Source organism: Macrobrachium nipponense, chromosome 32 (assembly GCF_015104395.2).
Source record: "Macrobrachium nipponense isolate FS-2020 chromosome 32, ASM1510439v2, whole genome shotgun sequence".
Taxonomy (NCBI): Eukaryota; Metazoa; Arthropoda; class Malacostraca; order Decapoda; family Palaemonidae; genus Macrobrachium; species Macrobrachium nipponense.
Genome location: NC_061094.1, coordinates 3,917,055 through 3,929,261, shown reverse-complemented (window position 1 = coordinate 3,929,261; position 12,207 = coordinate 3,917,055). Strand labels below are relative to the sequence as shown.

At 37.1% G+C, this 12,207-nt stretch overlaps 1 protein-coding gene across 1 annotated transcript in view; it reads left to right on the top strand.

The window, feature by feature from the left end:
• The first annotated feature begins 11,145 nt into the window (after positions 1-11,145).
• The window catches only part of LOC135207195 (prohormone-1-like), a 217,889-nt gene continuing 216,827 nt past the window's right edge, over positions 11,146-12,207 (top strand). Inside the window, exon 1 of the mRNA XM_064238766.1 lies at positions 11,146-11,281. The gene's annotated coding sequence lies outside the window, so the exon portion shown is untranslated. The remainder of the gene's footprint in view (positions 11,282-12,207) is intronic.

Here is a 12,207-nt window from a genome sequence, read left to right as displayed (position 1 = left end):
TGAAAATGAGAACAAGAGATGGGGGAAGCACATAGGGTAGAGGGACCAGTGACGGAGATAAAGGATACAGAAGTAAAGAGGGCATTAAGGAAAATGAAGAATGGTAAAGCACCAGGTCCATCAGAGTTCCCAACTGAAATGATCAAATTACTAGGTACAGAGGGGGAGAAATGGGTGTGGGATTATACAAGCAGAAGGGAGATGGATTGACAGTTTTTGAGAGGATACTGGATGAGATATTAAGAGAGATTGTAAAGATTGTGAAACAGCAGTATGGATTCATGAGAGGAAGAGTGATGGTGGATGTCATCAGGAAAAGAGGCTAGAGGGAAACCAGGAGCTCTATTGTGCATTTATAGACCTGGAGAAAGTATACAATAGAATCCCAAGAGAATTGATGTTTTGGTGTTTGAGGGAGAGGAAAGTCAAAGAGAAGTTGGTTATGCTGGTCGAGATGATATATCAAAGAATGAGCACAAAAGTTGGGGAAACTGAAAACTTTGAAGTGTGTTGGTCATGGATGTGTTAAGTGAAGAGATCAGGAATGAAGAGCTGTGGGAGTTGTACGCCTATGATTAGGTGATTAATGCCGAAAATGAGGAAGATCTACAGAGAAGGGTTGGGGAGTAACAAGTCTTTAGAGAGGGGTGGCTTAAAGGTGAATGTGAATAAAAAGGAGGTTTTGGTGAGCAGTAGGGAAGATAGAGGAAGAATAGTAATGCAAGAAAGAGAGGCTCCATTATAACACAGGTGGAAAAGTTTAAATACTTAGGATCTACTTAAAGCCAAGAGGGAGGATGTGAAGCTGAAGTTGACAGTACGATAAAAGCGGCATAGGGGAAGTGGAGAGAGGTAGCTGGAGTAGTACAGGCAGTCCCCGATTATCGGCGCCATAACATGCCTAAGAGGTGCCATAATGGTGCTTATGGCGCTGATAACTGGTTATCGGTGCCATAAGCCCCATTATGGCTCCATGAATCGCTGAGTTTTGGTTAATGGCAGTTTTGCTTATCACCACCCCCTTGGGAACGGAAGCCCCGCCAATAACCAGGGACTGCCTGTACCATGATAAGAAAATGGCAATCAAGGTAAGAGTCAAGATCTATAGCATAGTGATAAGACCAGTGTTAAATGTATGGATCAGAAACACGGGCTCTAAGAAGAAAAGAAGTAAAGCCTTAGAGAACAGAGATGAGAATAAGAGAGTCACATTTGAGGTGGTATGGGTATGTGTTGAGGATGGATGCCAAGGAGGGAGTGAAGAAGGTTTGGAAGAACCTGTTAGAGGAAGAAGATCGAGAGGGGGACAAAGAATTAGATGGCGAGATAAAGTGAAGGAAGATCTAGAGAGAAGAGGAGTAGGGAAGGATGATGCCTTTGATAGAAGGCAGTGGAGGAGAAGGCACATCCGGCAACCGACCCCTTAATGTAGGGATAATGGTGGGAAAGATTATCATGTATTCTTCCCAGCATATCTATGAAATATTTGATTTACTGGAAAAGGAAAATAAAAACCATTTTCAAATTCAATAAACAGTACTGATATATAACTCCATTGCAATGAATGGATATCATCTTTTGGGAAAATAATGAAATAGGCATATACTGTACAGTATTATGTACAGAAAGGATTCTTGCACACAGCTCTCTTAACAAAAAACATTCTTTTTCTTCATTTAAGGAATTATGAATTTTGATTTAAAAGGAAGGACTTACAGTGTATACAGTAGAACCACGGTCCTTGATCATATCCGAACTCGACATAATCGGTTTTCGATGCACTGAGCAAATTTTGCTTCAAGAGCTTGAACAAGAACCCGGAATCCAACCCCATGAACCATATGATTTTTGAGCAAGTACACAGTTGTACAGGAATATTTCCTTAGTTTTTGTGGCTTTCTGTAATGAATTTTGATTCAATCATGGGTCCCATTGCAGACAAGCAGAAGAGGAAAACGGTAAGAACCACAATTGAACTTAAGGAGTATAGACTGTTTTTAAGTATGAAAGAGGCATTTGTGTGACTGATTTAGCATCTTATTTTTAATATCTTATTAATTTACTGTAATAATTAGGCTTTTTTTTCAATGTTTTATTATTAGCAACAAGTTTTGAGCCTACTCGGTACAGTACATCCTATACCTAAGCCTATGACGCTCGGTCAACCATTGGTAATATGGCTCACTGGATGTAGGTCAGTTTTCTATGCAGTATAAATTTCAAAATAAAAAAGGATGTCTAATACGATATGTTATTTAATTCTGAACTTATTTAATTGTAATTTAAGTCTAATGTTTTATATAAAAAGGCAAGTTTAGGGTAATACCTGGAGGTCAAGAACAGATGAATCCACTTTCAGTTATTTTTTTTATGGAAAAAAATTGATTCGGATCTTGACCGAATTGCATTTCGATGCTTCTTCAGGAAATGATTAGCACTGAAGTCTGGGGTTCTACTGTATGTGGAACCAAGGTATTTGGACACTCATTGTCACAACAAGAAACAGTTTTTATGATGGATGGAAAGAAGGATTGTGTAAAGTATGATAGTTTAAGATATACTACGATCAAATTCTAATATTTGTAGATTTTACTCAAATTTGGGGGATCTTTAAAATTAAAAGGGTTTACTTAGGTACCTATATGCCTTGGTCTACACAGTGACCTGATACTAGTATATGACGAAAATGATTCTCCGACTAAAAAGTGTTTTGAACACAGAGACATCCTCCTAAAAAGGTATCTTCCACCTTTCCCAGTTACTCAGCAAATATAAGGATCAGATTTCCTCACTAACTAGAATTGCCGCCACCTTTCATTCTCTGCATAAGACACAAAGGTTCAAATCTTTATAATAAAAAAAATGTGACAGGGAGTGTATTTTCATTGACTAGAAGTGCTACAGAAGTACTTCGAAACTACTTTCATAAAACTCTTATATACATACAGCAAATCAAATTAAACTTCACATACGTCTGTTTGATTGTTGAAATATGTGAGTCCCTCCTTAGGTGGGTGCAAAGGGAAATCAAGATGATACAACCAAGTCAACTACCACAAGATTAAAAGGAGCCACTCATCTTCGTGACAATTCAACAACTTCAAAATCAACTACTTTCAATAAATGGAAGACTATGAAATAATTACTTTGATGATGACTCATACTGATTAGGTGTTCAACCCCATATACAACTTTGAAAAGATCAGATCTAATTGATAATGCACTGGAGTTTTTAAATCTTACCAAACTTATCTATCCACGTCGAAAGTGGTGGACCACCTCTAACTGTAGGCACACTGACTGTAATATTGTGTAAAACTAAAAATACAAGCAAGTACTGTAATTCATGAGAAAAAACTTTCCAAATTAAATCAATATGTCTGACTACAAATATCAATATAAAATTTCCTTTAGTAATAGAACTAAGTCCTCCATGGACTAAGCATAGGGTAGAAATTGTACATATTTGATATTTTACCTAAATGTTATGCATATCTCAAAGAACATCATGAAGGACATACAATAAGATATATATATGACAAAGTTTCACACTATGCAATGTATACTGAGAGGTCCAAACAACTTGTCAGGCATAGGATTTGCAGCCATATCACCTAACACAACATGTTACAAGTTTTCCTCAAATACAAGAAACATGAAGATGGTAAAAATGTAGAAGTATTCAGGGCTCATGTGTTGCATTTACACTATTATGACTAACAAAATTAAAATACAAAATTAAAAGTAACTCTCAGTACCATTAGTCTGTGTTGGGAATAATTACTAAGCTTCGATTCACTACAAACAAACTAACTCAAATTCTGATTGGTTGTCTCATGGGTGTTACCATGACAAACTAATGTATACACACAACACTGAAATGAGAATGCATTTAAACAAGCACTCATCAAAATTCCTTGAAAGCATAAATTGAACTAGTATATAAATTTATATGTTGATATAAAAAAGTTACACAGGTTTAGTGAATACCATTACTAATAATTTCCTCAGTTCATTATTGAGTACACGAGTATTGGCGACAATTCGTGATTTTCACGAGCATTGCTTCAAACTATGGAAACAGCGCCGTTTGCTTTGCAACCAAACATACTCAGTGCCATTTCATTTAAATTAAGGAAATATAATTCCCATAGTTCCATTATAACCGAAAGCAATTTGGACAGTTTTCCTCATTTAATTTGAGGGACAATTGTGTCAATAATTGTATAAGAAAGTTACAAGGCAATAGCATTTGGCTACCATTTATCTAATAAAATGTCAACGCTGTGGATGACCAATAACAAAACGAGTAGATAACGTGAGGAAGGCAATGACTTCCGTGTCCAACATGATCACAAAATGAAATTAAACTAAATATGACTGTATACAACAGTAATGACTTGTGCAAATACCGAGTTTATAAAAAGAAACTGTCTACATGAGAGGCAACATTGTGTCCATAACTTGAGGAAATGCAAATGGAAAGCTGGCGACTTTTTTCAGTATTGCCAAAAAGACGAGAAACAATCTATTGACGAAATGCTTCCATGATGGTATCACCTAAGGTCTATTCATCTTTTGGAATTGAAAATTTGATCGGTTTAAATGAATGATTATGTTATGCGCACAAGGAAAGTTTATTTAGTGTTTTAATAAAGAAAAAACATATTTTTTAAAACTTATTTATACATTTTTTAGTACGTAATTCCAACGCCGTTTGTAAAATGTGGTCGCCAAGGTATACATATATAATGTAAGTCCTCTCATTTAATACGTTGCTGTAAGAAATTCCCATTGATTAATTTCAAGAAATTAAAAAGTTCCGTAATGTTTTCTGTTAATAATTGCATTTTTCACTGACCCATGATGCATAATTCGGAAGAATGTATAAATTCATCACAAAATCCTCATTGCATTTCCATTTTAACAGTATAACATCAACGCTCTCTAATTTTGTTAACTATGTTGAAAGTTACCACCTGTAAGCCTGTAGAACCAAAATTCCCGAATTCCATGTTTTTCCAGCAAGAGGAATGCTTGATAAAGGGTTACTTCAGGCGATGTACCTACTGGCTTTGGATCGGTAGCTGAAAACGAGTAGAACTCGATTTGGTTACATGGGAGCCATTGTTTGAAAACACTCACATACTTCTGAATCATAAATTTTGAAAATAGAGAAAACCCTCCAATTGGAAATGTTTAAGTTGGAATCCTTTATAAAACCAAAGAAAACGTCCCTCTTTGTAGCAATTCCGATTCTCTGCAATGATTTTGCAACATTTCTCTTGCAGGTTACGAACAACATCTATTAAAGAATTAAAAAGTGACATATGAGTTAAAAAAAACTGTATGCTTATTTTTTCGTGGGAACGTACAAAATGTCATCGACAACAAAAGTCCAGTTTTGGGACCGAGTCAATGAATGGAATTTTATCAATCTTCATCGTTTTTATTTATGGTGTTGCTGTATTAAACTATGTATATTAACCCAGGTTTGTGGGACTACCCAATAATTACGACAATCACAGCAATTATAACCTCTGTTTATGACCTTGCACCAGAATATTCTGCACCATTTGCAGTGTGCTGCAGCTGAAACCGGTGCAATTGCATCGTTCTGAGATGGAAAGTTGGGAGAAATTTGTGGGCCCAATCCAGTAAGGTTAAAATACCACCAATGGAATGAAGATGGCCGAGGCTGTGCACTATCTTCTATTTGTTTGTTTCTTTTTTTTTATCTTATTAAGAACAAGATAAGCAATACCACACATATCCATAAAGTCACGAGAGTTAGATGGAAGAAAAATCAAATACAGTTCACGGCCAACTCCCAGATCGTTGTTAGTCTATCCCAAACACAGACAAAACCTCCAGACCATTGACACGTTGCCACTGGTTAAGTGGCTTTCGAGAGCAACAACCCCTTAACATTTCTTTGTAACTCGGCCCTAACTGGTTACTCTTAACTACATTGTCTAGGCTATCTTACCTCATACAAGGTAATTTCTTGGTTACGATATCAGGATTGATTTTTAGGGGATAACCTCAGTATGCAATATGGAATACCCGCCAGCCCTAAACAAACTGAAGAAGTATACAAGGAAAAAGGACATATAATCGAACACAATGACACGTATCTAGTGCCTTGTCAGAAAAAAAAAAAAAAAACACAGTGTATAGAAAAGCGAATGATATTCCACTGTCCCCAGTCAACGTGGCTAAAAGATGCAGGGGAACAGAACTAAACATAGCGTCAAGAACAACCCTGAAAAAATTCTGTCATAATCAGATGTGAAAAATTTTGCTGCTTCTTGATGATGTTACTCCTTGCACCACAGAGTCCACAAGGATCGTTAACCTCCTTGAAAAAAAGAAAGATAATGAATTCAGTCTATGCTTGTTGCACATACCAGATCTCTGAAAATTGGTACGGTTTCACAAAAAAGTTTATTTATCCCAAGAAGATACTGTGTTGTCCTAACAAGTTCAACCACCACTAGCTTGACCCTGAGTATGCCGGAAAGATCACACTTGTTGCAAACGCGCACAGGACCTTCCTAGTTTAAGCTTGCCTAAAATCTCACTTGGTAAGCATAGGTACAAAATGAGATATGACCATAAAAATCAAAACTTTCGTATTATTGCAGGATTTATTATCAAGAGGAGAGGCTAAGTTCACTAGAAAGCACACGAACCAACAAGGCAAGAGTAAGTTTGGTTCGGCTCTTCTACGACTCTCTCCCATTTCTAAAGAATTTCTCAGATTGTGAGCATGTGCAACATTCTTCTCCTCACACACTAAGCCTACTGGGTGAGTCGAACTGTCAAGAGGAGCAACACAATAACCAATGTATCTGATTGTACACTTATTTTGATCAAGTAAAGCTCCTGGCCAAAGTCTTCGCTTGTTACTCTGTCAGGTCAAAATATCTTAACATATTTGACAGATTTACTGGTTTCGTAAAATCTCTCTCTGCCTAGAAGAGGATCATCTAGTATCCTGAATAAATAACTTTTGATTCAGAGAGGATACTAAACTCACGACACAACTTGGCAGAGACACGCAAAGCCTCAGCAGCAATTAGGTCACTGAAAACAAACCGAGGAGTAGGCCCAACACTGGATCAGAATCTAGAACAGCAACTTGGAACAAAATTTCTGATACTGAAAACGTCAGCTTATACCTGAAGAGTGTCGAGCTATTGCCTTAACGATCAACGACAAATGACTCACAGAAGCACTACACAAAATCATCTTTAAGCTACATGTAATCAAGAAAATCGATGTAAATGAAAAAAAAGTGTGAAAACAAGTTGAATATTATACATAAGTCATTTGCCTAATATTTTAAAGGACAATAAAATGGTAGATGAAAATTAGTACTGGAACTCAGTTATGAAAAGACATTCCAGCATCCCGATTGTAGATATATGTACAATATCAAACAACAAACAACCAGAAAATAAGTAGAGATTTACAAAAATAAAATTCGATGACACTAGAATTTTGCGACAAACCCTAGGAATAATCTTTGTTCCACTGTAAGCAGTGTTTCCAAATTTTGACGTACAACATCAAAGTGTCCTCCCCAGATTGCTGATGTTTTCAACTCAAGACGAACAGAAATTGTAACGGTCCGAAACACATTAACTGAGGCCATGAAAATCACATTTAGTTAAGAGAATGTCCATCCCACATACTCTGTGTAATATTTACCTAAACTGATTAATGACCAGAAGAGAACGGAATTAAAGGAAGCTCAACAAGAAATAAAGTGGTCTGTTTCAAATACGAACCAAAAGATCTTTATAAAGAAATATTAAAAAGTGACTAGAAAAATATAAAGCGCTACAAACATCAAATATAAATTATGATAACATTGCTCAGACTTCAGTAAATATATACAACAAAAATCCTTTCTTGTAATTAACTTGTTTACGTAATGGGAAACGCGCATGGCGATGTTCAGGTTCACCTTTGCGTTGAAGCAGACCGTTTCTGGCCAAGAAATACTTAATTGGATGTCCATTATTAACCATTTTACTTATAATTTATCAGAAGGCTTTCTGTAAAATATTGACGAAAAGATCACATAAATAATATCTATTACTACCGAAAAATCTCGCTATGCAGATGACCATTGTCAAGGATGACGAAGGAGTTTTTAAATGTCAAAGAAAATAACGCGCCCAACTTAATAATGAGAAGACCACAGCAGAATATGAAGAAATATGAAGGTAAAGATCACGTGTTATCATTAAGATTTTAAGCATTTTTGAAAGATATGAAAACTTTGGCCTTGGACATGCGGGAGTGAAATTCATAGACATTTTGCCCATCCAGGAGGCTGATCCATTCCAGAGAGTAGTTGTGATTAAGTGTAAAATACTGAAGAAGTATTGGAATGTCTCTCACGTTTTCTATCGCCTAAGGGTGAAACGAATACAAAATGCAGTTTTATCTTATTTATAGATTCTGTTTTATTATCTAAGGACTCTATTACCTGTGTATTTTCTATCCCATCTAACTGAAAATAGCTGGCCCGTAAACAGAAGGCGTATGATAAAAAGGGGGTCACTGTAGGATAATTAAATGATAAAAAGAGAGGGACCACTGTAGGATAAATAAAAATGTATAAGGAATCAAGAGGCGCTCTTGTAAGGCCCTGTCCACACTAGGGGCCACTACCCGACGGGCAAACACTGTTCCCATAGCCCGTCCCACTAGACTTACCGACCGAATTTGTAGCCAGAACGATGCGATTGTCTGGTTACAGTGTTCAGAAGAGAGAGAAAATATAACGGCTGGGAGTGCCTGACGGGCATGCCCACTAGTGTGGACAGGCCGTAAAATTGATTTTAGAAAACTTCCTTTGACATTTTGCGATTTTATTCCATCGTAAGACACCAACTCACCAAGGAATGTGTTGAAGTAGGGCAGATTTCCTAAAACAACTCTTAAACTACCACATCCTGTTGCTGGTTTAAGAAGACTTCCAGTCTAGAGTTCAGCGAAAATGTTCCCCTTGTAATTGGAAGGAAATTAGACGACGTTCTCAATGCCTACGCAAAAGCTGACAGTCGTGCAGGATTATACAAATGCAGGAGGAGGAGGAGGAGGAGGAGGAGGAGGAGGAGGCGAGGAGGAGGAGGAGGAGGAGGAGGAGGAGGAGTCCAAGATTCAGATGGAAAGATAACGTAGCAAATGACTTGCGGGAAAAGGGTTAAGAGAACAGGATACGCAAGACAGAAGAAGATCGAGAAGGCTTACACGGAACAACTACCCCATACAGAGATGGGAAAAGGCTGAAGACAAAGAAGAAGATAGCATTATTCATTTCATGTTTGCTCTTCAGTCAAGCAGCTTACAGGTGGTTTTAAAGATCTGATATCTAGGGCAAGTAAAGTAATAAATAACAGAAAAATACATTTTATAGCACTGATTGCAGATTGCGGTACAGGCGTTTGGTATGCTTGAATGATTGGATTGTTCTAGGATTACTTTTGACTGATTGTGTTTTTACAGTTGTACTCGTCAGGATAGACATATTTGATCAATATGTTGGAAGGAATGGATGAACAAATATTTTACTAAAGAAAATGTGAAATATTTTAATGAATTTTTCTATTGCAGATGGAGTTCCATAACTGAGAGAAGACCTGTTGTATGCATGTACTGCATATGAATATATCATCAGTGTATAGGGTATAATTATTTTTAATATACCACCAATGTGAATTATGTACACTTGCTTTTTAAGGAAAGCTCAAGAATAGTTTGGATCCAGAATGACTTGGGTATTTGGTAGCCGTCTACATGTGATAGCTTTTTCAGTGTTGTGTACTTATTTTACTCTAATTCCAAACAGCAGTTCAGGTTTTCATCACCAAACTTGAAAAATTACAGAAATCTTTATATATGAAAAACTTGATGTAGAGGTGAAACTGCATCTTCTTCTCTACTTTCAGCTTTTCCCATTTCTATATAGGGTTGCTGTTTCTAGTCAACCTTCTCCATCTTCCTCTGTCCTGTAAATCTTGTTCTCTTAGACCCTTTTCCTTCATGTCATTCAATAATTTATCTTTCCACCTGAGCTTTGGCCTTCCCTCTCTCTTCTGCCCTCTACCTCCATGTTCATAACCCTCTTACATACGTGTTCATCTTCTCTCCTCATGACATGACCAAACCATTTCAGTCTTCTTTCGTGAGCTTTTTTTTGAAGCCTCTAATACTTTGGCTTCGAGTTCGATTCTCGGGCATTCCATTGAGGTGTGAGAGATGTGTATTTCTGGTGATAGACGTTCTCTCTCGACGTGGTTCGCCAGTCACGTAAAGCCGTTGTTCCCGTTGCTGAATAACCACTGGTTCCATGCAACGTATACACCAAGAAAAAAAAAACTAAGGTTAAACGGAAAAGGTTTAAAAGATCATCACGGATACACGAATGTTTCGAATTAAATCTATAGAAATGACACAGTAGCCACAATGAAGTACACTTGTACAATAAAGGGTTTTAAAAATCATCAATTATTTAATTTTAAGATATTTATCTTTGCAAGTTCACCTTTTACACTCAAACTAACTTTGGACAACCATGCAGCTTTACTTTGCAAGTCCATAAGAGTTTATGTCACATTTTGTCCTATATAGTTGTAGCCCCTTAAAAAAGAAGACACCGATATAACTTGTACCATTTGAGTTAAAATATAACAGCCACCCCCACCCCCTATTTTTGTTGATACGAAAGAAATGGGTATCTAACGATATTGTCATTGAGATATCTCAACTGACATTCACTAAGAAGGTATAAATTCCGAAAGATATACGTATAATTTATTTTTTCGAGATTTCACGAACGAACGTCCTTGCCAGTTCCTGAGGAGAAAAGAAACATACCCAAGTTCATCCTTTTCGACGTATACGAGAACTTAAGTCTAGTGTCGGAATTCCCTCCTAGCAATTCTTCGTACATGATTATCAAAATAATTAATTACATATGTATATATAAAAAAAGGCAGAAACTGAGTCTACCCTCTGAGGGCACCTACTACAACCACGAGAGTTACAATCAAATAAACAAGTTCTGTCAAAATGCCAGAATGACGTCGATACCAAGAGTTACAATATTGTGCTCAGGCAACCGAAGCGAGGGTATATAAGGCAGGACGTCCAGCGGCCAGGACGAGTTGGTTAGTGCGCCCTGTTGTCGTCGCCTCTCTGCCGCTTCCCGCACCCACCAACCACCACCTCACGTCGCCTGACCTCCAGAGGAAAGCCCAAGGTAGGCACCGGTTCGTGCTTCTCTGTTTGATTGCAGTGTCCAGTTACTATCAAATATCTATTCGTCTTGCTCCTTGGAATATTATTTGTGGAAACGATAGAGACGAATTATTTTTCATGGTCATTTACGTGTATACTATGTAAGATCAAACTTTAGTTCATGTTTCTTTCCTGCCTGTAAAGGAAATTCTGCAGTATACTGTAAAATTTATGAAGTTTTCGAATAAAAATGGCTTAACATTTTTAACTATGAACGACCTTTCTCAAATGATATCCTATCATCTTAAACAGTAACTACTATTCACGTAGGGTCAAGTCATAGAGTAAGTGAAATGTGGATGGAGAACTCCGTAGAGTTTACAGCCATGCTTCAGATGCTTAAAACTATACTCTTTCTCTCTATAATACTACTGTAACTGGAAGGCACTGGAGTCCAATTAAGGCAGGCCAATCGTTTATGTGTGTTTGTGAGTGTGTGTGACTCAACGTGTTGCTGATGAGTCTCTCGTGCAGGTGCACGAAGAGGCTCATGTTGCTAAAGTTATTGCACAGGGGTTCATCCAAGGTACAGCTGTTGAAGTATGGATGTAAAACTGCTCGAGTTAAGAAATATTTAATTGTGGCAAAAGTACCACTTTGGCTCCAGATCTTTTTGTCAGCCCCGAATTGAAGTCTCTTTTAGACCCATAAATTTCCTATCTTTATCATTTGCAAGAAAACAACCGGTGTGTAATTTCTTACTCGGACGTTCACCGAGCAAAAAAATTTTTAAAAGAAAAAACAAAGGTATTTGAGTTGAATGAGACATGCTTTTGGAGTTAAACATGTTTATCTTCTATTTACTGCATTGCCAGATCTTCAAATACTACAAACGTACACATTTTACGTGTATAGGTTATAAGAAATGTGTGTAATCGCTCTCTCTCT